We start from the raw sequence: 22,929 nt of genomic DNA, 5'->3' as shown, positions 1-22,929 counted from the left end.
ACCATTCAATAATGTTAATTTTGTTTTCTGATTTCCAGTTCTTAAACAATTATTTTCCTGGCAATCATTCTAGCCTTGAGTATAAATATTACTTCAAGCTCTTTGTTGATATCCAGAACATTTTGTATATCTACAGTAGGAGATTCTGGGATCTAATGGGAAAACCCTGCATATGATTAAGATGAGATGCTGATTTATTTTGTCCCACATGGGAAGAAGTACAGGGTAGTACCATGGCATATCCATTAACTGGATTCCTTCTGCAAAATTTTAGCACATTATTTTTGAAGATTTTGAACCTGTGCATCCTACCAAGCATTTAGCAGATTTAAAATGGGATTTTCTTCAAAATAAATCTCAGTCTCAACAGTCAGGGTACTGGATAATCCTCAAGTGGTTTTGGGAGTCAGAGGATGGGTAGGGATATGGGAGGGATCTTGTTTGAGAAAAGAAAGGACCAGGAATGGAGAGGATTTCTAATGGGGATAGGCAGTGGAGAAGGATGAGAGACTTTTTTTCCCTCCTGCCTCTGTTTGGATTCTAAAGACGTAGTATACTTGTACAGAAGTTTCTAACAACAAATGAAAGGACACATTTTAATTTGTGAGGGTTGGTGGCACACTGGAAAGTGTAGCCCCGGTATAAACCCCCCACATCTGCATGTGTCCCTTTCTGTTGGAATAATTATCTCATTAACATTAACAAATATTCCTATATTTAAGTTAGTCTCATGTAGATTTTCTACTAAGCCTGTAGATTTACTGCAAGTTCTGCTCCAATTTTCTTGTTTGTATTACAATTCTAGTTCTGATCCCAGACCTTTTTTGATTCAACAACTATTTTTTCCCTCTCCAGCCCTGAACAAGAGGAAGGATACACCATATTGGAAATGATACTGTTTACAAAGGAGTGAACTATGTTAGGGCATTTCTTCCAATATTTTATGCACACAAAAAAGGACCAAATTCAAAGTCAGATCCCTTTACACTTACTTGCAGATGTATAAAGGAACTTAAGCTGCAGTCACTGACTCTTTAAGGAGCCACAAGGTAGTGTAAAGCTGGGGACTGTTCTGCTTTTATCTTTACATTCTCACACCTTTCTGTTAGTTGCTCTTGTTGCTAGACTCCTTTCTACTTGTCTCCCTGGAATGTGAGTTTAACCAGAGGCCCGAGACTCTCCTACACTCAGATGCTGTGGGCCAAATTCATAGGCGATGTGGTGGTGTAAGTTACATGTTGGTAAACGGGTGTGAGTCTGAGGGCCCGATTTTGCACTTGATACTCTAACAAACAGCCCCATTGATAATAAGGGTTAAGAATAAGGTTGCAGAATCAAGCCTTAAAGGACCATGTGTGCCTAGCTCTTACTCAGCCACAGAATAGATTAACCCTGTCCCATATTTAGTCAAATAAAGGCTGCTCAGACTACAACTCCAGCTGCAGAATGAGAGCAGGGCTGCTAACCCCTGAGCAAGGGCGGTGGTGCACGAATGAGGTGTGGGAGAAGCCTGGACTCTGTTTCCCCCCTACTTGCCAACCAGAATAGTTGCGGGGCAAACAGGGCACTTAGGTGCATCCGGAAAAGGGGTGAGGTAGTTTACTCCCTGCCAGAGCAAGGGGAGGAATGCATCTCTCCTTCCTGCAGCTCCTGTTGGGGTGGCTCAGGGATGGGCCTGCAGTTCTAAGGAAGTAAGTTGAAGTAAGTTGAAGTAGTATAAATGTTGACGGGGCTGGAGGAAAGTGCAAGTCACAAGGAATTGACTCCCCTCTCAACCTGGCCCACTGCCGCCAGCAGCAGCTCTGAACTGCAATACCCATTGTTAAAAGAGGAGGCCCAAAGGCCAAATGCAAAAATGCATGCCCAATTGCACACTTACATTCAATGTGTAAGTTGGCCTCTCAGACATTGGTTCTATAAGCCTTATTTCAGCAATTACTGTTTCTTCAAGACATGTAGTCTCTGGAGGGATAACTTCTGCTATGTTTGAATTCCACTGTCCTTTTCCTAGCATTTCAGGGATGTAATGCAGTACAGGACATTACCACACTCCTTTCTTCTTTGGAGGATTCTCCCTTCAAGACTTCAGTGCCACAGAGGGAAGGGTAATGTTTATTAATCTTCTACTATTAACACATTTGTTAAAAAGGGATCAGAATTGATTATTTTCATCTTGACATGCAAAGAGCCACACTGTGCCCTGGGCTTGATCTCAGGGTATGAATTGACAATATCAGCAGAAGATGCAGAGGCAGCAGTTTTTTGGCTATCATACATGGCAGGCACACAATGTTCTAACACAAAGAAGCTGCTCTAGCAAGGTGTACACACTATAGTCCCTACAGGAATAATAAAAGAGTTTCTCATGCATTTGACATTGTATTCACATATCACGTTCAGCTCTGCACAGAATCAGCTGAACATTATGTGCAACCTATGATTTTGACTACTGTTCAGTGATCTACCCTCTGCCATGCCAAAGTTCTGGTGTGGAGGAAAGATACAAAAGGAATAATTTTAGCAAGTCAGATTACAAACCTAAATGTGAGACAAGATGGGTGAGGTAATATCTTTTATTGGACCAACTTCTGCTGGTCAGAGAGACAAGCTTTTGAGCTACACAATGTATCATGAAAGCTTGTCTCTCTCACCAACAGAAGTTGGTCCAATAAAAGATATTATCTCACCCACCTTGTCTCTGTAATATTCTGGGACCGACACAGCTATAACACTGCATACAAACCTAAATGTAAACATTTCCTAAGTTATGTCACTAGATCAGAAGCAGGAAGGATTTTAAAGAACCATCTTTAAATGATTATGGAGCTATAAATATTGTAGAGTTAAAGTTCTTCCCTCATTTTTACTCCATTCAACCCCACTGAAGTCAATGAAATGGCATGTAATGCACTACTGGATGTAACTCAGTAGAATAGGCAAATACAAGACAGTGTTGTTTACTGTTAACATGAAAGAAAGGATTCAAGAGTCCATTGTGAACCAGAAGAGCATCAGCACTGACTCATTGTTTCTAATTATTATTATATTACTTTTTTCAAACAAACAACGAAACATCAAGCAATTGGCTCCTGGCTAGTGTCTCAACAAAGCCTCAGGACTCAAATGAGCAACCCAACAAGTAAATGGTTAGTTCAAATGAAAATTATAACAAAGACAAAAATGTCAGCTTGGACTAATAAGGGAAAGAATTTGCATGAAGCGGCTGGCACAATTTTAAACTTTAGTAAGAATTAAGGAGAGCAGAGCTGCGGAATTCAGCTTGTGAAGCTGAGGTAAACAAAAATCCACATTCATCTTTTCTTCATGCAAAGCAAATGAATGAAGATCTCTGAACAATGATGGCTTCCAGTAAGACCTTGCATGTTAAAACTTAGGCAGGGTTTACAGCCCAAAGTGAATTCAGTGAAGAATGACAGTTTAGCAATCCAGCACCAGTTCCAACCAGTCAGATGTTGCTGCTTTTTGGCTTAACTACAGGAAGAGTCAGAAGCTCATGGTTTCTGTGACAACACAAGATCAGGTGACCTGGATATGTCCTTCCAAGCTGATCTGGAGAAATAAATAGGTTGTTTGTAAACAGGATGACTAAGTATTCTCTCACAAGATTTCAAGTTCACAAAGCATGAGGCAGCAGGGTGAGGAGTCAGAGGTGAAAGGTGATAAGACATCTTGGGCCTGTTCTTCTGTAGAGGACTGGCTGCTGTTCAGACTGAGATCTTGGAAACAGTCCACTGACAGGCTTCTTGCCAGGGGATTTGTTACAGAGAGAGCATGGCTTAGTCAGGATTTTACTACAAAAATTGTCTTGATTCTTTTGCTCTCTTATTAAGGACACTCTCACTTCCCTCACCTCCCCAATTATTTAAAAAAATATATATATCTCGATGAAACACACACATTCATTTCCCACAGACAACATATTCAGGGTGATTTGTTTTTTAGAGACAGAGGCTCAAAAACTATGAATTTATTGTGCAAAGAAATAATTGCAAATTATAGTGGCAAACTGCTTTCCAGAAAAAGAATTGGGATATTCAAATAATTGAAAGGATTGAAAAAAAGACTGGCTGTTATCTTGGGGCTACTGCAGATATTTTAGGAGGTTATATATCTCTGTTCCACCTAAACCACCAGAGGCAACATAAGATATTGTAAATAATGGACCCACCTACTGTCATTCTTGTACTGGGTGGTAAGACCTGGTGTGTATTGAAGTGCAGGAAGGGCTTTGTGTAGCAAAAGTTGATATGTCCTTTTAGAGTTGTTTTTTGGCTTAGAAGTACATCAACAAATTCATTGACCCTGATCTCTGGGCCTGGCCCAGGCCCACTGAGGTGAGTGTGGGAGGTATAAAGGTGAATGTTACCATTGTTCTCCTGTGATCCCTCAGGGCTGCTTTAATTCATGCCAGGAGTAACACCCTCAAGGGTCTGTTGTACTAGGCAGGGATTGATGGAGCATTCCAGCCACACCTCCAGCATACCTCCCAATCCCCTTCACTGGAAAGACTGGGAGCTACACCATCTTTAATATAACTCAGTGATTCCCCTACTGATTGGGCTGTTTCAGGGAGGTATATGGCCTCAATCCTGCAAAGGTGAAAGATCCCAGAGCTCGGGCTCCAACCTGAGTCCAAATGTCTACACAGCGATTTTTAGCCCTGCAGCTCAAGCCTTGTAAGCAGGAGTCAGCTGATCTGGGCCAGCTGCAGGTCTTTTATCCCTGTGTAGACTTTTGTGATGCCAAAGCAGCAGAAAGGGGCCTTAGCAGGTTAGAGCCCTCTGAACATACCCTTATTTGCTTTGCTGGATCTTTACATTATGTCAGGGTTGCAATCAAGGTCTTCACAAATACATACCTCTCTGCTGCTGTGGAATAATTTGCATCAGTGACACATGTGCTCCATTAGGAAGTACTCTAGTAGATTGAAGTCTCCAGGATAGTTGAGATTGTGGTTAATTATGGGAAAAATAAAGATATGTGCTTGTACACCCTGTAAGTAACACTCCTAGTAGTAATGCTCTAATTCGTAGGCACAGCGCCATTAGAAAGGGGTAGAGCTTATTAAATTGAAGTTATGCAGTGATGTTTTCTACATATCTAGCACGGAAGAATTGTAGACTGAGCAGAAAATTGGGATTCAGGTGCTCCCAAGATCCATTCCTGGCTCGAACACAGACTCTGAAGCCTTGGCAAGTCCTCATGGCTCCATCTCCACTAGGGCAAATTTCCTAAGAATTTCCCTCCATTGTTAACACCAGTATTAGCAATTTTGAGAGCCTTGGTGTAGCTAGGATGCCAGCTGCTGTATGCATTTAAACACAATGCATCTAACCTTGCTTTGGAACATGCTTAATCTTATGTAGATAGGGGCTTACGCCCATTTTACTAAGACACAGAATTTAATAATATTTCCTTCCCTCCCTCTGAGGAGTGAAGTGATTTAATATTCGTAAGATGCTTTGAAGATTAAAGTGCTACATGTTATTACAAGTGCAAAGAATGTATTTTTTCCCCTACCACCCATCTTTTCCATTCAAGTTATTTCTATCAAAGGAACTCAGTTTCACCATGGGGGGAAAAATAAAAATCACAGAAAAAGGGATGGGCAGCCTTGGTTCAGATATGTAAAACATTAATATTAAGCCAATAAATATATTTTCCTTATGGAACAATGGATTTTATTTTGATTTTTAAACAGAGCTGTGCAGAGACCATCCAGTTCACTGACTACTCCATGGAACTCAAGAACAACCGTCATTAGAGAGGATAAAGGGAAGCAATCTGTAGCCTCCTCTCTCCCCCACGCCCTGCAGTTTCTCATCTCAATAGGCACACAGGTAAACATACACCTTTTGCATGACAGCATATCTCCAAGATAATGACAAACTGTATTTCTTAGCTGCTGTTACCCTTGCTTTATTCTTAATCTTTCCAATTAGGACAGGAAAAATACCAATCTTATTTAAAAAACTAAAACAAATCCTGAAGCAGAAATTAGGATACTGCAAGATTAGATCAGTCTAAATAGATGATGTATATACCATATATAGAGCTGTGCCACTCATTAGGTGCATCATGGGAATGGTAAACCAAGGTCATCCCTAGGGCGGTGCAGGGCCCGGTGAGGAAGTGATGAATCCATCACTTCCGGGACTGACTGCACCTGGTGCTGGCCAATTGCATCGGCAGCCACATGCCGCCCCCCACCCCAAAGCGCGGGGCCCAGAGCGGTCGCCCCAATTTGCCATGCCCAAGGGATGGCTCTGGTAATCACTATCTTCTGAAGCATTGGGTGTTAGCCACTGCTGAAGCTGTTTTAGCATACTTGATGGACCAATGTATTGATTTGGTATGGAAAATTCTAAGTTCCTATTATTTTTTAAGGAGAACAGAAGATCAAAGGACTATAGCACCAGCAGTGATGCTAAAATCCTAGGAGAATGCAAAAATTTTTGGGATATGTGTTTATATGGCCCCCTACCACTGTTGCCTGGGAGTGCTTCACAAACCTTAGGGAATGTTCACTGCCCAGCACAGCAGAGCTGGGAGAGTGTGTGTGTGTGTGTGATGTACATTGCACCCTGTTAAAGGTGCAGCAGAGGTTGCAGCACTGTGAACTCCTACAGCCTACCAGCATGCATTGTTTTCTCTTTTGCCTCTCAGTGTGGCTATGGCTTACAAAAATGATTAGAGGTACAGAGACTTCTATATGAGGAGAGACAGAGAAGATTGGGACTGCTCAGTTTAGAGAGGCGATCAGCCAAAGGGGAAACGATAGAAGTATACAAGATAGTGAATAGTATTGAGAAGGCAAGTCTGGCTCCCATATTTGCCCGCTTAAGATGTCATTTAATGAAACAGAAAAGTAACAAATTTAAAACTGATAACAGGAAATATACACTCACAGCACAATTAATCTCTTGAACTCATTGCCACGAGATACAACTGAGACGAAGAGATTAGTAGGATTAAAAAAAAATTAGACATTTATATGGGAAATTAAAACCACCCACAGTTACATTAGATAGGACATGACTTCTCAAACTCTGATAGAAGAGATGACATTTTAATGAAGAGTGTCATGGACCAGCATACCTCCTATTTGAGATCACACGAAGCATCTCCTCCCCCAATATGTGATGTGTACCTATCATTCCTGTGGCAAGCTAAAAAGATAGCTAAAATGTAGTATTATACTTTTGTATTACCACTATCATGCAAGCAATTTAAAAATTGTATAAATGTACAAAGGTATATACAGTATTTTAATTTAATTAAATTGAGTGGCTGTAAGCGAGGAGGAGCAGCACCATGTGACCAGCCCACGCTCTAAGGTCCTCAGACCACTGTTTGGGAGCCCTTTAGATAAGGTATAATATACATCAGTTAGTAATTGGCCTACTCCCTGAAATATGTTTGCATCTGGAGAGAGACTCTCCAAACTAATCTACATTTTTAGAAGTAGCCTCTATTTCTATGGACCTAGTTTTGTACCAACAATTAATTTTGAGGTGGATGGTAGCAAGTAGAGATCTACCAACCTCCCTGTGTGAGCAAGCCAGGTAGGTAGCTGTGTAATAGTTGTTACCATTTCGACCCCAAATTAATTACTGGCAAAACTGTGCCCACAAAATTAGAGGGCACTTCTGGAAATTAAGCCTGGTAAGGACAGTCTTTACCAACTGTATTCTGGTCCTGTACAGTCGAAGAAGAAATGTGTGTGGTATGCATTTCAGTTTAGAAAACATTTGGGACTCTTTAGGACAAAAGATGCCTTAATAATGCAAGATATCTAATAAGATATGGAGCAAGTTACACTCAGGAAAAATTTGTTTCCTGGTCCACTTCTTTTAGACACTAATGTATGAATATCTAGTGTGTAGAACTAAAAAACCCTCCCAAATAGGGTGAAACGACCCCCTGCATTGGGGATCTGCAAAGACAGGCATGCCTTTCCCTCAGGCTTTTTGGACAACTAGTTTAACTTAACAGAGTAACTACTTTGTCTGAAGATTTGTTAGTACACTTTTTCTCTATATGTCTCAAATCAGAGAGCAAAACTAAGACCATCAGTAGAGCAGGGAGGGTAAGAAAATGCAAGAGCTAATGACTTCAGCCCAAAACTTGAAGCATGGCAAGATAAATAGAGAACCCTGAACTCTGGTAAATAAGGAGGGACTGAGTTTCAAATATTTTGTTTTTTATTGTGTTTTTATTTGGGTTGGTTTTGGTCTACATGGACCATAAAAGTTAAAAATGGAATAGATCTGTTAAATCATATAAATGTAGGAGTTAGTCCCTGGCTGTGATGTATCATTCATAAGACTGAGATTAGATTAAAACTTAAATTGCCTCTTGTCCTGTGGTCTCTTCTTCCTGACCCCTGTGAAATAAAAATCACAAACTCTCTATTCTACCTCCCAAGAAATATGACTCTCCCCTGAATATGACACCACTTCTCACCCACCTGCCCTCTGTAGTTTGTGCTAGTTTTCTATCTGCATCTTCAACCATTCCTCCCCCCCACCCCCCGCGCAAAAGAAGGAGATGTGAAAGCTTTCTGTTTCCTCCTGTTTGTCCTATTGGATGGAGGCATCATGTGCATCCACTCAGGAGGAAGTTGTTTGAACATCTCCTATTGTCCCCTGGGAGAGGGGACTCCAATCTCGACAACCCCTTTAACTGCAATTTTATCCTTCAACCATTTTACCCTGTCTCTCCTCTATCCCTGAGGACGTTCACTCTGACTCCCACCCAAACTCCAGCCTTCTGTCTCTTCTATGTCTGTCCCTAGGACTCCATCTGTGTGAGTGTTAGTTGAAAACCTTTTTCTTAGGGATATAATAGGGTTACTTCCCCCCATTCCTCTCACTTATATAACCAAAGCTATTCCCCAATTTAATCTTTCTTCCCCAGGGAAGTCTTTCCCCAGATACCTCTCTGCCCCTCCCATTTTTGCCTTGCTCCTTCTGGATCTCTCTGGATTCATACTGTGCTGCTCCATGTACCCCTGTAGACTGAGGACTCATCTGAACCTTGCTGGGTGATGGGAAGTTGCCTCCAGCTCTTACTTGGAATACAAGACCCTGTATTCCATGCTACCTAACCCAACTGCTTCTCCAGTCTCTGCTGTTACCAAGAAGGGATGATGCTGAGTTAGTGCGAGGAGACCAGACACAATAATAGGCCTGCACTATATCTATTCTATTACTGGTTTAAGAACTTAAACAGATTTTTAATTACAGTCTTGCTATGTCTGTCAAAAAAATTTCCAGTCAGAAAACCACTAAACCGTGTCCCCATGTGCAGGGTAACTACCACATGATCTTTACATGAGGACTGCATGATCCTTTGAGGTTCCGAGTGCCCTCAACTCTCACTGAAGCAAATGGGAGCTGAGGATGCTCAGCACTTTGTGTGATCAAGACTGTAGTAAGGCTCTCAGTTAAATCCTGATTTTACTAGTACAAATACATCAACTGGATTTAGTCGTCAGTGATGACTAATAATTCCAGAACCATTTTCATTGCTCTTGGTTTATAATTTGTAAATGTTACTTTATTACTGTTTTACAAAAGTAATAAGCAGTGTTGCAAGAAGGCTTCGTTTTGGCAAATTAAACCTGCAGTGGGATTTCTAATGCAGGCATTCGTCCTGTGGGATTACACATCATCGTTTTGTGAAATTATTTCTGACATTTCATCCGTCATCCAGTCAGAATAACTAAACAAACTAGTGCTGTTCTCCTCTACTCAAAGAGCAACTTTTTGAGAGCCTTCCCACGGAAAAAATATAATGATTATTGCTATCAAATTATGCTTGCAGAAGCAGAAAGGAAAAAAATTCTACATAAGTAAAGGCAAAAGAGCTATTGTTCACCAATAATGTATCTTGGGAATCATTTAAATAAATATATCAGGCCAGATCTTTAGCTGGCAAAAACTGGCAATGGAGATATGCCAGTTTACACCAGCTAAAGCCAGTTTACACCAGCTAAGATTAGGTAAATGGAACCTAGGATTTGGACCCACTGTCACTGAAGTCAATGGCAAAATTCCCATTGAATTAAATAGGGGCAGGATAGGACCCCAAATGACTACTTTTTGTCTTTTGTTTAAACAAATTCCATTTTTAAACCATGAGAGAGATAAATAGATTATCAACACAGCTTCTCATACTCTGTATTTACCAGGTCTTTCTTAAAATATAGAATACATGTCTTGGAGGCCAACTTGTTTATTTCAACCATGTCACTCCAGGAAAAATATGATCTAAACTACATTAGCTGTGATGCTTAAATACCAGAGCATCGGTGAATGAAAAGTGCAGTGTAGCTCATTATTAGTGTATAATGCCTTCTTAATCTATATTAAAAAAACATACATCCAGTAGGCCTCAGATTGGTTTCCCCACTCTGTAGAGATCTCCAAGGATATATATCGCAATTACATGAGTTATTTTTTGCCCTTTAATAACTAATATAATGTGCTTTGAAGTAATGTGGTCTCACACTGAAATCTACAATCAGACACCTAAACTAACAGAAAAGGTAAAACCATCACAAAAGAGAATTTGGAGATGGAAGTATATAATCAGATAAAGGAGAAGAAAGTTTTGAAAAGGATTGCAGAGGAGTAACAGGAGATATTACTAGTGTGTTTCTTACTTCATTGTTGTTTTCTTTTAGTAAAAGTTCTATCAGCTGGGGAGAGTTGCTCTCCTCTTTGAAGCTAGCTCTTGTTTCTCTGAAATCAGATTCCTTATTCCCAGGGCTCCACTCTGCAATGCCAGCACAAACATACACCAGCAGCTGCACAGAGCTTTAAAGAGTTAGCAAGAAGCTATCAAAAAATTACTTATTCCATTTTAGATCCTTGTCCATGATTTTTACTTAGTAGGTTTGAAGTTTGGGGAATGGGTAGGAAAAAAAAGTCAGACAGCAAATAAACAGTTTGAAAACGTATACACATGAAGAATAAAAAGTGAAATGTATCTACATTTAATTAGAAAGATAATATCCATAGGTGAGAAGAACGAGATAAATCCCACCTCTCCACTACCTACACACATTGTGAATAAAGCTGTGTAGAATGTTCCGGATTAGATCTTCATCATGACAGATATACTGTTTTTGCATACTGAGCCAGTGCCAGTCTTCTTTCTATAGCCTAATCAGGCAAGCAGGTGCAAGTCCAGCTATTTCTGTATTTTGACAGCACTGTGTGTAGTTAGGGACCAGATTCATCCATGGTGTAGTTCCTTTAAAGTCAATAGAGCTATACTGTAGATGAATTTGGTCCATAGAATTGAATGAATGAAGGAGCTAAATTTGAAATTCTATCTTGTTTCATTCAACCAGAATTGACTCAGACTTTAAGGTCAGAAGGGAGCATCATGATCATCTAGTCTGACCTCCTGCACATTGCAGGCTACAGAATCTCACCCACCCATTCCTGAAATAGACCCCTATCCTCTGGCTGAGTTACTGAAGTCCTCAAATCATGGTTTAAAGACTTCAAGTTACCGAGAATTCACCATTTACACTAGATTTAAACTAGTGTAAATAGTGAATTCTCGGTAACTTGAGTAGCAGCCGTGTTAGTCTGTATCTGCAAAAAGAACAGGAGTACTTGTGGCACCTTAGAGACTAACAAATTTATTTGAGCATAAGCTTTCGTGGGCTACAGTCTAAGGTAGATTTTCCATTCCTCAGATCATGCTAGTAGCCCTTCTCTGTGCCTGTTCTAGCTTGAATTCATCTTTCTTAAACATGGGAGACCAGAAATGCACTGTATTCCAGATGAGGTCTCACCAGTGCCTTGTGTAATGGTACTAATGCTTCCCTGTCTTTACTGGAAATACCTGACCTGAGGCCAGTGGAGCTGGAACAATGTTTATACACCTCTACCTCGATATAACGCTGTCCTCGGGAGCCAAAAAATCTTACCGCGTTATAGGTGAAAACGCGTTATATTGAACTTGCTTTGATCCACCGGAGTGCGCAGCCCTGCCCCCCCGGAGCACTGCTTTACCACGTTATATCCGAATTTGTGTTCTATCGGGTGGTGTTATATCGAGGTAGCGGTGTAATGAGGGTGCTGAAAGCAGAAACTATATTACTTCAAGCCAGGAGGTGTAGCAGCACCCCCACCATCCCTAGTTCCGGCACCTATGCCTGATGCATCCTAGAACTGCATTAGCCTTTTTCATGGCCGTATCACCTTGAGGTCTCATAGTCATCCTGTGATCAACCAGTACACTCAGGTCTTTCTCCTCCTCCGTCGCTTTCAACTGATAAGCCCCCCCGCATATAGCAAAAATTCTTGTTGTTAGTCTCTAAATGCATGACCTTGTACTATTACATTTCATCCCATTTCTATTACTGCAGTTTACAAGGTCATCCAGGATCTTCTTGTGTGATATTCTAGTCCTCCTCAATATTGGCAATACCTCCCAAAATTGTACTGGATTTCTGACATTTTGTGTGTGAAAATGTGTTTGGATTTTAAATTTGTATATATCTGTTTAGCCTAGGTATATGTATGTGAAAAAACATTAAGAAAAAAATCACAAAAAATAAACCAGCAGGATCTGAACTGTCTTCACCTAGGATGTCTCTCCACGTCCAGGTTAATAAATAATGCTCCACATTGCCCCAAACATACCTTCCAGAACTCACCCTTAGCAAAAGCCTTGAAGAACAGATTGGCCTTTCTGTTTGCCTTGAATGTGTCCTAAAGGCCAATAGCTCTCTTGAACTATGCATGCTCTTCATGTAACATTAAGATATCATAGGAAAACAAAGACACAGATGTGATTTTTGTGGCAAGTAATTTAGAAGTCTCAGGTATCAGCTCTAAGATGTCTTATTTCTAACCCTTAACCCCACTAAATGGAATTTAATAATATTTTAAGAGTTTTTCCTAGACAAAAACTATCCAATCCCCCTCTTCAGTGGAGGCAGGACTTTTCATATGTACATTTATAAATGCTTGACTGTCACTGAACACAGAACTTTATGATATGTTCATATGTGGCAGGTGTGAAACTGTAGGCTGGCTAACTGCCCCACAGTTTTGGTCTGGGGGAATTCTGTAAAGAACCACCCCTCCCGTATCCCTCCCCCGCCCAGAAAACCCCCAACCAAACAAGCAAAAACCCCAATGAGATGCCTGTGGTGAGACGTATTACCAGGTGACCATTGGGAGTGCCTGAATTTCATTACCCCCAAGTCCAATATCCCTGTGAGAAAGATCACTTGAACTATTCAGTTGATTTATAACCTGGCACCTCATCTATCCTCCTTTATTAGCCAACATATACGTGCATGCAATTGATTAAATGTGTCCATTGCTAGAATGTCAGAAAATTATGCTGTAGAACAAGAGAATCTTAGGTCACCACAGCATGAGCTTGATCCTGCAATCCTTCCACAAGTGACCAGTCCTATGGGTTGAGTCTGCAATGAAAACTTTTAGCAATTCTCCCACTAATGGCCTAACCAATGGCACCCAAATGTTACTGGTTCATGTACCGCCTACTTAAAAATGGTTGTGAAATGAATGGATGGGACATCAAGGTCACGTACCACCGTTGGACACATACCACAGTCTGGGAATCTTCAGGTCCCAGACCATGCAACTCCACTTGTGGAAAACATAGAATCATAGAATATTAGGGTTGGAAAAGACCTCAGGAGGTCATCCAGTCCAATCTCCTGCTCAAAGCAGGTCTAAAACCAACTAAATCATCCCAGCCAAGGATTTGTCAAGCTGGGCCTTAAAAACCTCTAAGGATGGAGATTCCACCACCTCCCTAGGTAACCCATTCCAGTGCTTCACCACCCTCCTAGTGAAATAGTGTTTCCTAATATCCAACCTAGACCTCCTCCACTGTAACTTGAGAGAATTGCTTCTTGTTCTGTCATCTGCCACCACTGAGAACAGCCTATCTCCATCCTCTTTGGAACCCCCTTCAGGTAGTCGAAGGCTGCTATCAAATCCCCCCTGACTCTTCTCTTCTGCAGACTAAATAATCCCAGTTCCCTCAGCCTCTCCTCCTAAGTCATATGCCCCAGCCCCCTAATCATTTTCGTTGCCCTCCGCTGGACTCTCTCCAATTTGTCCACATCCCTTCTGTAGTGGGGGGACCAAAACTGGACACAATACTCCAGGTGTGGCCTCCCCAGTGCCGAATAGAGGGGAATAATTCCTTCCCTCGATCTGATGGCAATGCTCCTACTAATACAGCCCAATATGCCGTTCGCCTTCTTGGCAACAAGGGCTCACTGCTGAAACATATCCATAATTCTCATCCACTGTAATCCCGAGGTCCTTTTCTGCAGAACTGCTGCTTAGCCAGTTGGTCCCCAGCCTGTAGCGGTGCATGGGATCCTTCCTTCCAAAGTGCAGGACTCTGCACTTGTCCTTGTTGAACCTCATCAGATTTCTTTTGGCCCAATCCTCCAATTTGATTAGCTCACTCTGGACCCTATCCCTACCTCCAGTGTATCTACCTCTCCCCCCAGTTTAGTGTCATCTGCGAACTTGCTGAGGATGCAATTCATCCCATCATCCCGTATTAGTGCAGACTAGGTGCACGTGTTTTTACCACTATTGTTTCTAGTTCTGTTCGGAGCAGATTTGGAATTGCATATATAGCCAATCAGAGTGTTAATTTCAAAATGTGAATTTTGATCACAGACAACTTAAAATTCACCTTGATGTTGGCTTGTTGCACAAATCATCCAATCTGGGAACAAAAATTATACCACCTGAAGCTAAGTGAAAATTTTGAATAACTGCATCAACCCTTTTTCATGTGAATTGTTGCACTGCAGTCAAAGGCTTTCCCTACACTGAGAATTTTTAGCAATTCTCCTGCTATTGGTCTAGCACATACGGGATTCAGGCATGCCATCCTAGGCTGTGCAGAGCTATTGCTAGCATTGGTGGAGCTACTACATCAGTAGTGGAAAAATTGCTAAACATTCTTAGCATAGACAAAACAATGGTCTGCAGTGGTACTATGCACATCATGATCATAGTAAGGGCTTTCAGGATTAGGCCTCATATTTGTGCAGTAAAGAAATGGTAGAAATAGGAAACAAGTATCAATATAAAACTAAAATATCCAGACATTTTTCACTGCATACAGTATGATACAGTTTAAACTAACACCATCAAATTTTAGTATGGCAGTTAAATTGTATAACTCCTAGCCTTTGCAGTTTTAGTTATTGGGGGCCAGATTGTCAAAGGCATGTAGGCATTTAAAGATGCAGATAGGTGCCTAGTAGCATCTTCAAAAACACCAAAGTAGATTAAAACATGGATCTGGCCCTAGCTGATATACTCCGTCCCCTTCCTTATGAAAAAGATGAGGGTCCAGATGAAGGATGCTTTAACCTGCATGAGACAATGATGCTCACAACCCTTTCTGCTGCATCAAGCAGTACTAAAAGCCAGGCCCAATGCCATCTGCCGTAGATCAGCCCCCCACTCCACAAACTGACCCCTGCAAGCACGTCACCTGCTCCAAAAACTACAAACATTATTATATAACTCCAAATGGCACCCTCTCCACAGCCAGACCTCCTGGGTGCTGAGAGAAGGCAATAAACACAGAATGTACAATGGGTTGTGAGAAAATGCCTCAGATGCCAAACAGGAATTAGTTGAGACCCCCTACTCACCACCCTAATGCCCTCCATTTCCTGAAGGGGAAAATGGGGGAATGAAAAGGAAGCTAAACACTGGGCTCTTTTGCCTGGGAGGAGGAAGAAATGCCTCCAGGAGTGGGGAGAAGCGGGAACTGGGAACCAATAAGAACCCAGTAATGCGGATTAACCAGCCATTAGATGTGGCAGTGTCCAGATCATCTTGCCTTCTCCTGAGGCCAGATTGTTGAGGGACCCTCTCCCCTTTGTGGATTTATTGCCTCCTTGGCATGACCAAAACTCTCCCAATAATGGAGGTGGGGCAATTAATTATTTGTGGGGTGGAGTTGCACAAATTTATTCAGTGAACAATTCTTGGTCTGCAGATCGTTCTGAGAAGTTCACTGAAGTTGTTAAAAGTTAGCACTCTATTGGTTAGTTATACAAGCTGTGTGATATTGTTGGTATACCCTGATTGGGTGGCATATATCTAATCAAATCTACCAACATTTTTGTATTTGAATATTAAAGTAAAATCCACAATTTAAATATACAATAAAGCAAACAGATTCACTTTTGATAACTGTTTGAGCATCCAAACTTGAAAATGAGCTTTTTGTAAGAACTGGTACTTGGAAAGGAGATTTCCTAGTGTATTTGGGGAAGTTAACAGAAATGGGGAGCGTATGCAGATGAAGTGAATTAGTTTTACACATTTAAATAAATATTTGAGGAAAGCTCTACTGGTAAAACATAAAATTTCAGTGATGTGAAAACAGAAGTGGATGGATATTCAGCTATGCTAAATAAAAAATAAAAGATGCTTACTATTAAATAAAAAATAAAAGATGTACAGGGCATTTATACCACTCAAATCTTCTTAAAATGGATATTGTCAAGGTAAAAAAAAAAAAAACGTATTTAAAACAATCCTTGCCAATGTTACTAACCCCACAGTTGATTAACACTGAAAGAATTTAAAATTTGTAGTTCACCGTCTTCATTATTTATTTACTGTGCATGTCACTCAACTTGGAAAGAGAAACTAGACTAGTCAGTTTCACTTTCTGGTGTTCATACATGCGCACAATGCTGTCATGCTTAGTTTTCTAATGCTATGGGGAAAATGTGTAAATTAAGAAAAGTGCTTGCAATGGTAACAGACCCCAGTTGTCTGTGGGCAGGATTGAACCTGGGACCTCTGGAGCTTAATGCATGAGCTAAAAGCCAACTGCCTGTTAGGTAAGTCTGCAACGCGCACGCGCACGTGCTCTCTCTCGTCTTGGTGCCACTTGATGGGATAGAGCACCACACCCAGAAGGTGTGTGGGTTACATGTTCATTTAGATTTCCTAATTATTTCTGTTAATTTTTTATAGCTCCTCCTTTCCCCAAATTAATATATAATTTGAGTCTAAGTGACTCCACAGTGTCCTTCAGAAATAAGCTTTTGATACAGCAACAGAACACAAAACTGAATTTCCAGCTGTGCCTGTGCTCTATTTGTGCAAATGCAAAAATTGTGAGTGCACATATATGCATCTATATGTTATAGGTGCAACTCAAATGCACACTTTTGAAAATGTACCTACCTGCACCTATGCAGTGTTAGAAAGGTTGAAGTTCATGCACAGGTATTTGTATCCATAAAATGTGAGTCCATGTATGCGTAATGACAATTTTGTATATGCACAAATGAAGACCACAGGTTGAAAACTTATCCCATGGTGCCATATTTTGTGTAGTTAGGTACTTTCCATGATATTTCTTGTGAGCAAGCAAAGTCCTTGTAACATAATCCATCTACTTAGATTCTTATGGCGACACCTGTCACTGTAGTATCTAAGTGTCTCCGTAGAGACAATATTGAAAATCCTCAAGCGATAGTAATGGCACTACATTTATGATAACACATGAGAAGCCTTTATAGGCTGCATGTAACAGCTTGATGCTGTATTCCTTAAAGCCCCCAGAAATCCTTTTGAAGAATTTTGGGCATGCTAGGAAAGCTGGATTGGGCCATAAATCAGTATCAACTCATAATGATACTTTTTAGTATCTTTGGAGTGACTAGGATCTTATCAAAGATCAATATACTTTAAAAAGAAGGTACAGAGCCACTGTATACAACATATACATAAATTTGGGGGGGAATCTTGTGTCTTATGTTAACCCTTTCCCACTCTTTAAGAAGATACTATGCTGCAGTGGAAGAGTCCACAAAAAGTCAAGCCACCAAAGGTGAAATCCTGGCCCTGTTAAAGTCAATGGCAAAACTCCTTTTAACTTGAACAGGGCCAGGATTTCACCCCCAATGTGCAAAACTAATTTACCTCAGGAGGAACTTGTTAATTTAGTCTTGGTGTCCTTTGTGCAAGGCAGCAAAGGTCATGAATGTCTCAAATCAATATGGTCACAAAAGGCATATGAAGAGGTAAGTGCTCAACAGTTATTGCATTTGCTATACAAGCAAGGTTAGTCTGGACTAGAAAGTCTATCACATTACAAAAAGACTAATCAATCATTCCAACAGGCAGCGTTAGGAAATTTAGGGTAAAGTGCTCATCTCTGATCTGTATTGCAGATCATTTGCCTTTCTGCATTCATTCTACATGTAAAATCCTTAACAACATCAACAAGCCTGGTGGAAAAAGCAAATGCCAAGGTGACCCTAATGAGGAAGTGACTTTATAATTTATAGCTTTGAAAAAATTAGTTAAAAGAATAATATAATTCAATCAAGAATTTAAGTTAAATTACCATTACATCTTTTGGGTGAGGATACTCATAGACTCATAGACTCTAAGGTCAGAAGGGACCATTATGATCATCTAGTCTGACCTCCCGCATGATGCGGGCCACAAAAGCTGACCCACCCACTCCTGGAAGAATTCTTTCCCTTGACTCAGCTGTTGAAGTCCCCAGATCATGATTTAAAGACTTCAAATCGCTGAGAATCCTCCAGCAAGAGACCCCTGCCCCATGCTGCGGAGGAAGGTGAAAAACCTCCAGGGCCTCTGCCAATCTACCCTGGAGGAAAATTCCTTCCCGACCCCAAATATGGTGATCAGCTGAACCCCGAGCATGCGGGCAAGATTCTCTAGCCAGACACTCTGGAAACAGTTCTCTGTAGTAACTTTTAATATCCCATCATTGACTATTGTTGCTAATTACCAGCAATGGCACGTTATTGACCTATTGACTAAAATCACTTTATCCCATCAAACCATCCCCTCCATAAACCTATCAAGCTTAATCTTAAAGCCAGAGAGGTCTTTTGCCCCCACTGTTTCCTCATGGGAGACCAGAACTGCACACAGTACTCCAAATGAGGTCTCACCAGTGCCTTGTATAACGGAACCAGCACCTCCTTATCCCTACTAGAAATACCTCGCCTAATGCATCCCAAGACCGCATTAGCTTTTTTCATGGCCATGTCACATTGCCGACTCATAGTCATCCTGCGATATCAAGTATTCTCATAGAGCAAGCCATAAGGCAGCACCACAAAAATATGATAAAAAGCTATTTAAAACAGTAACCCTGATAAAAAATGTGATTGTATATGGAGCCTTCTGGAAAATGCTGTGCATCCTCAGCTTTCTTGCAGGAGGCACTCCTCACCTTGCAGCAGGAGCTCAGCACCATGCAGATGAAGTCCCTAAAGAGAGATTCTATCATGGTTGATCTTTCTGTGAACTAGACTCCGACATGGCACTGAGAACCTAGAAAAACAACTTCAGCAATTCAGAACCATTCACTTCCCCCCTTAGCAGGGCTGGCTCTACCATTGTTGATGCCCCAAGGAAAAAAAAAAGCTACCCAGACTGTGCCACCCCAAGAATGGACGGAATGCTGCCCCTTAGCATGTGCCGCCTCAGGCACGTGCTTCCTCCGCTGGTGCCTGGAGCTGGGCCTGCCCCTTAGGCTTGTATTTCCTTTTTCTAGAGAGATTTTTGTATTTTGCAACTATTACATTTGGGGTCAGAGGACAATGGTAGAGTTCTGGAAGGAGAATTATTTTCACTGGATCCTTAAAATAACTCTTTTGCTATGGTAAACATAGGAAGGCTACAAAGATGCATAAACATCAGAATGATCACACATCTTATTCTTATTATACAGGCATCTCATTCAGTCACAGCAACAATTAAAATTCCTTAGAATCATGAGAGTAAGCGCCACACTATTCATGTTTGACTAGCCAGATGTGATGGCGAATTCCAGTACTATTTGACACAGCAGTGACTGTCCATTTCCTGCTGGTTATCTCTCTTTCTTCCTCTTATGGTTGTGAAAAGAAACACAGAGGAGACTCAAAGGAACTCACTGTAATAACAATTCTACAGTCATCTTCTAGAGTTAAAACTGAAACCTTCCTGCCCCCATCTTCTCCATCTCATGTGGTATAATTCCAGATCCTTTATTTCATGAGGCTTTCCAGTGCCCCTTACTTTTTCTCCTTTTAAACACCATCCCTGTTCAGGACAAACTTTGACTGTTTGCCAATTCAGTGTATTTAAAATAGCATACAAATAAAATAGCAGAAGGTACAGAATTCTGGACAACACAGTGCTGGTAAATTAAAAATGCTGATTTTTATTTGTTCCTGGATATTTTCTTAATCCAGTATAATTCAGACTGTACTAATTCAAGCATTGTTACATATGTTTGCTTTATGGGTTCTTTATCTAGAAGACCTTCATTTATTTGATAATAACTCCCCTATCCACCTGTGACTGCTTCTTCAGGACCTTTTAAAATATTTTCATCTACCCCTGCTTGCAGTGCAGGAGATTCTTTAAAACTGTAGATGTTTTCTGTGTAGCATTCACATCTCATGAATCACAGGTGAAAGTAAATTGTCTCTTTTTGGCATGTGTGCTACATACGTTTGTGCATGATTCAAATATATAAGTAATGCTTTGCAATAGATCTTTTTCTTTTCTTAATCACACACAAATGTGTGCACGCAAAGTAGTAGAAAAAGAAGTTTCCAGAAGTGTGGTAATTCCAGATCTTTTTCTTGTCACTTCTACAGTATGAACAGATGTATAGAGGAAGCTATAGCATAAACAGAGAAAAGGCTCAATTTTCTATTCAGTTTAATTTGCCAGAGCACGATCTTTTGCCCATGTGCTGAAAACAGGAACATGTCTTCTCTCACAACCTGCAAACCAGCTAACTGAAAGACTGGCAGCTGGTTGAATAGAATGCACACCTTACACTTAGTTCCAGGCAGGCAGTGTTTTAATCACAGTCATGGTGATGAAAGGGCTGGGAGGGCTCACCTTTCACACACAAACTTAAACACAACATAATATCTCAGCTGCAATCCAAGCCATTTCCTGCTTCAGCATTCCTGACACACACACTGCGCGCAGCATACTTTAAAATATAACCAGCCTACATTTACCTGTGTCATTTTACATCACTGATCCTTAAAACACAGCCTTTTAGAATTCTCCCTCTAATCATGGAGGCATCTTGGAAGACTTTTTATCCCGGTGAATTGTAAGAATTCCATTGAATACATTTACTGGAAAAAAAAGAAGAAAATGAATTGAAATGAATTTTAAACAGCCCACTTATTCAATTAGTGCTATATTTCAAAGTCAGGCTCCTACATTTCAGAAAATGGTGTAAGACATCTTACAATGTAATTTTTCCTTTTAGTGATTTATTCTCAGAAAATTGACACCATTTATTGCATGCATGCACTAACGCGATATAATCTCTCTCTCTATATACATATGCTTTAGGCTGAAGTACATTTTGCTTTTTGAACAAGTATGTGAGAACTCTGCATAAATTGTGCCTATTTTCTATTAATCAGACTCTGCATTTGAGTATGGATATATACATTCCACACAAAACACTATAGGCCAGATGGCAAATCCCTTATTCTCATTCATGAGAGGGTACTCACACCAGTAGTCCCACTGTTTTCATCACCAGTGAGAATAAGGTCCTATGTTAAGAGAACATTAAGGCCCAGTCTTGAAATCTGACTGGTGCACCTGTGAATGGGCACAGACATCCAACTGACTTCAGTGGGACACAGGGATTGTACAAAGGTCCTCCTGCATGAATCATGTTGCAAGGCCATAGTTGCAAGGTTAAGCAACAAAAGGTAGTAATTGACAAGCTTGAAGTTAAGTGTACAACCTTAAATCTGCCCTCCTTGGTGATATATTAGTTTTTAGTTACATGGCCATGTAGTATTCTTCCATCTAATAATGCTGTATCCTGTGTGCTATATCCTGCTTGCCTTAAATATCTACAAGGCAATGGGCAATACTCAGATATCCACCCCAAACACATTGCCAAAAACTCATCCATTTCATCCTCACCCATAACAACATTACATTTAACAGCAAAAACTGTGTCCAAACCATGGGTACTAGGATGGCTCCCCCATATGCCAACCTCTTCATGGGTCACTTTGAGGAAGAATTTATGGAAAAATGCACCACAAAACCAATGATATACCTGGGATATATCATCGATATTTTCATGCTCTAGACAGACAACTTAAATTCCCTCATAGATTTCCACTACAACTTCAACAACCACCACCCATCCATCAAACTGTCTTTAGAACATTCCCACAGCAACATCAATGTTCTTGGACACCCTATCAGCTTCAGCAACGGAACCTTACAGATAAACTATATGCAAGAAACACACAGATTACCACACTTACCTCCACAGATCCGGTAACCACCCCAGACACTCCAAGAAATCGGTTATCTACAGCCAGGCAATCAGATTCTCCTCAGAGTATTCTGGGGTAAGTCTGGATACACACCTTCAGACACTTAAAACCGCCTTAAGCAGACATGGACAGTCCACCAGAGAAATAGATCACATAATGGAAAAGGTGATCCAAATACTCTGAGAGAACTTGCTTCAATACAGAAAAAAACAAAAACAAGCACAAAACCCACAAACACCCAAGCCACACACACACTGAATGAACAGCCCAAATGTCACCTACCACAGGAACCCATACGGAAGATCAGCAAACAACATACTTAATGGAGCCATGTCCTGAAAGAAACTTTCCCACCCCTCCTTCTGGCCTTCAAACAGCCCAACACCCTTCCAAACTCATCACTAGAAACAAACTCCCCACAGTCCACAACTCTAAAGTGACACCAGACCCTGCCATGACAAGAGATGCAAAACCTGCAGACATATTTCCACTGCTATGATGATCAATACGCCAACAACACACCTTTCATG

General features: G+C 40.8%; 1 long non-coding RNA gene across 6 annotated transcripts in view; it reads left to right on the top strand.

Moving 5' to 3' along the window:
- Window positions 1–22,929, top strand: part of LOC101942084 (uncharacterized) — a 65,379-nt gene that overhangs the window by 27,790 nt on the left and 14,660 nt on the right. For 5 of the 6 annotated variants that reach the window (XR_010602236.1, XR_002888715.2, XR_010602238.1 and 2 more), the window contains 2 exons: window positions 2,012–2,105; window positions 5,723–5,861. This is a non-coding gene — a long non-coding RNA (uncharacterized LOC101942084). Of the gene's footprint in view, window positions 1–855; window positions 1,050–2,011; window positions 2,106–5,722; window positions 5,862–22,929 lie in introns of those variants that run through there. The other variant, XR_508677.4, reaches the window with a different exon arrangement.

Source organism: Chrysemys picta, chromosome 6 (genome assembly GCF_011386835.1).
Source record: "Chrysemys picta bellii isolate R12L10 chromosome 6, ASM1138683v2, whole genome shotgun sequence".
Classification (NCBI taxonomy): domain Eukaryota; kingdom Metazoa; phylum Chordata; order Testudines; family Emydidae; genus Chrysemys; species Chrysemys picta.
This window is presented reverse-complemented; position numbering and strand designations above follow the sequence as displayed.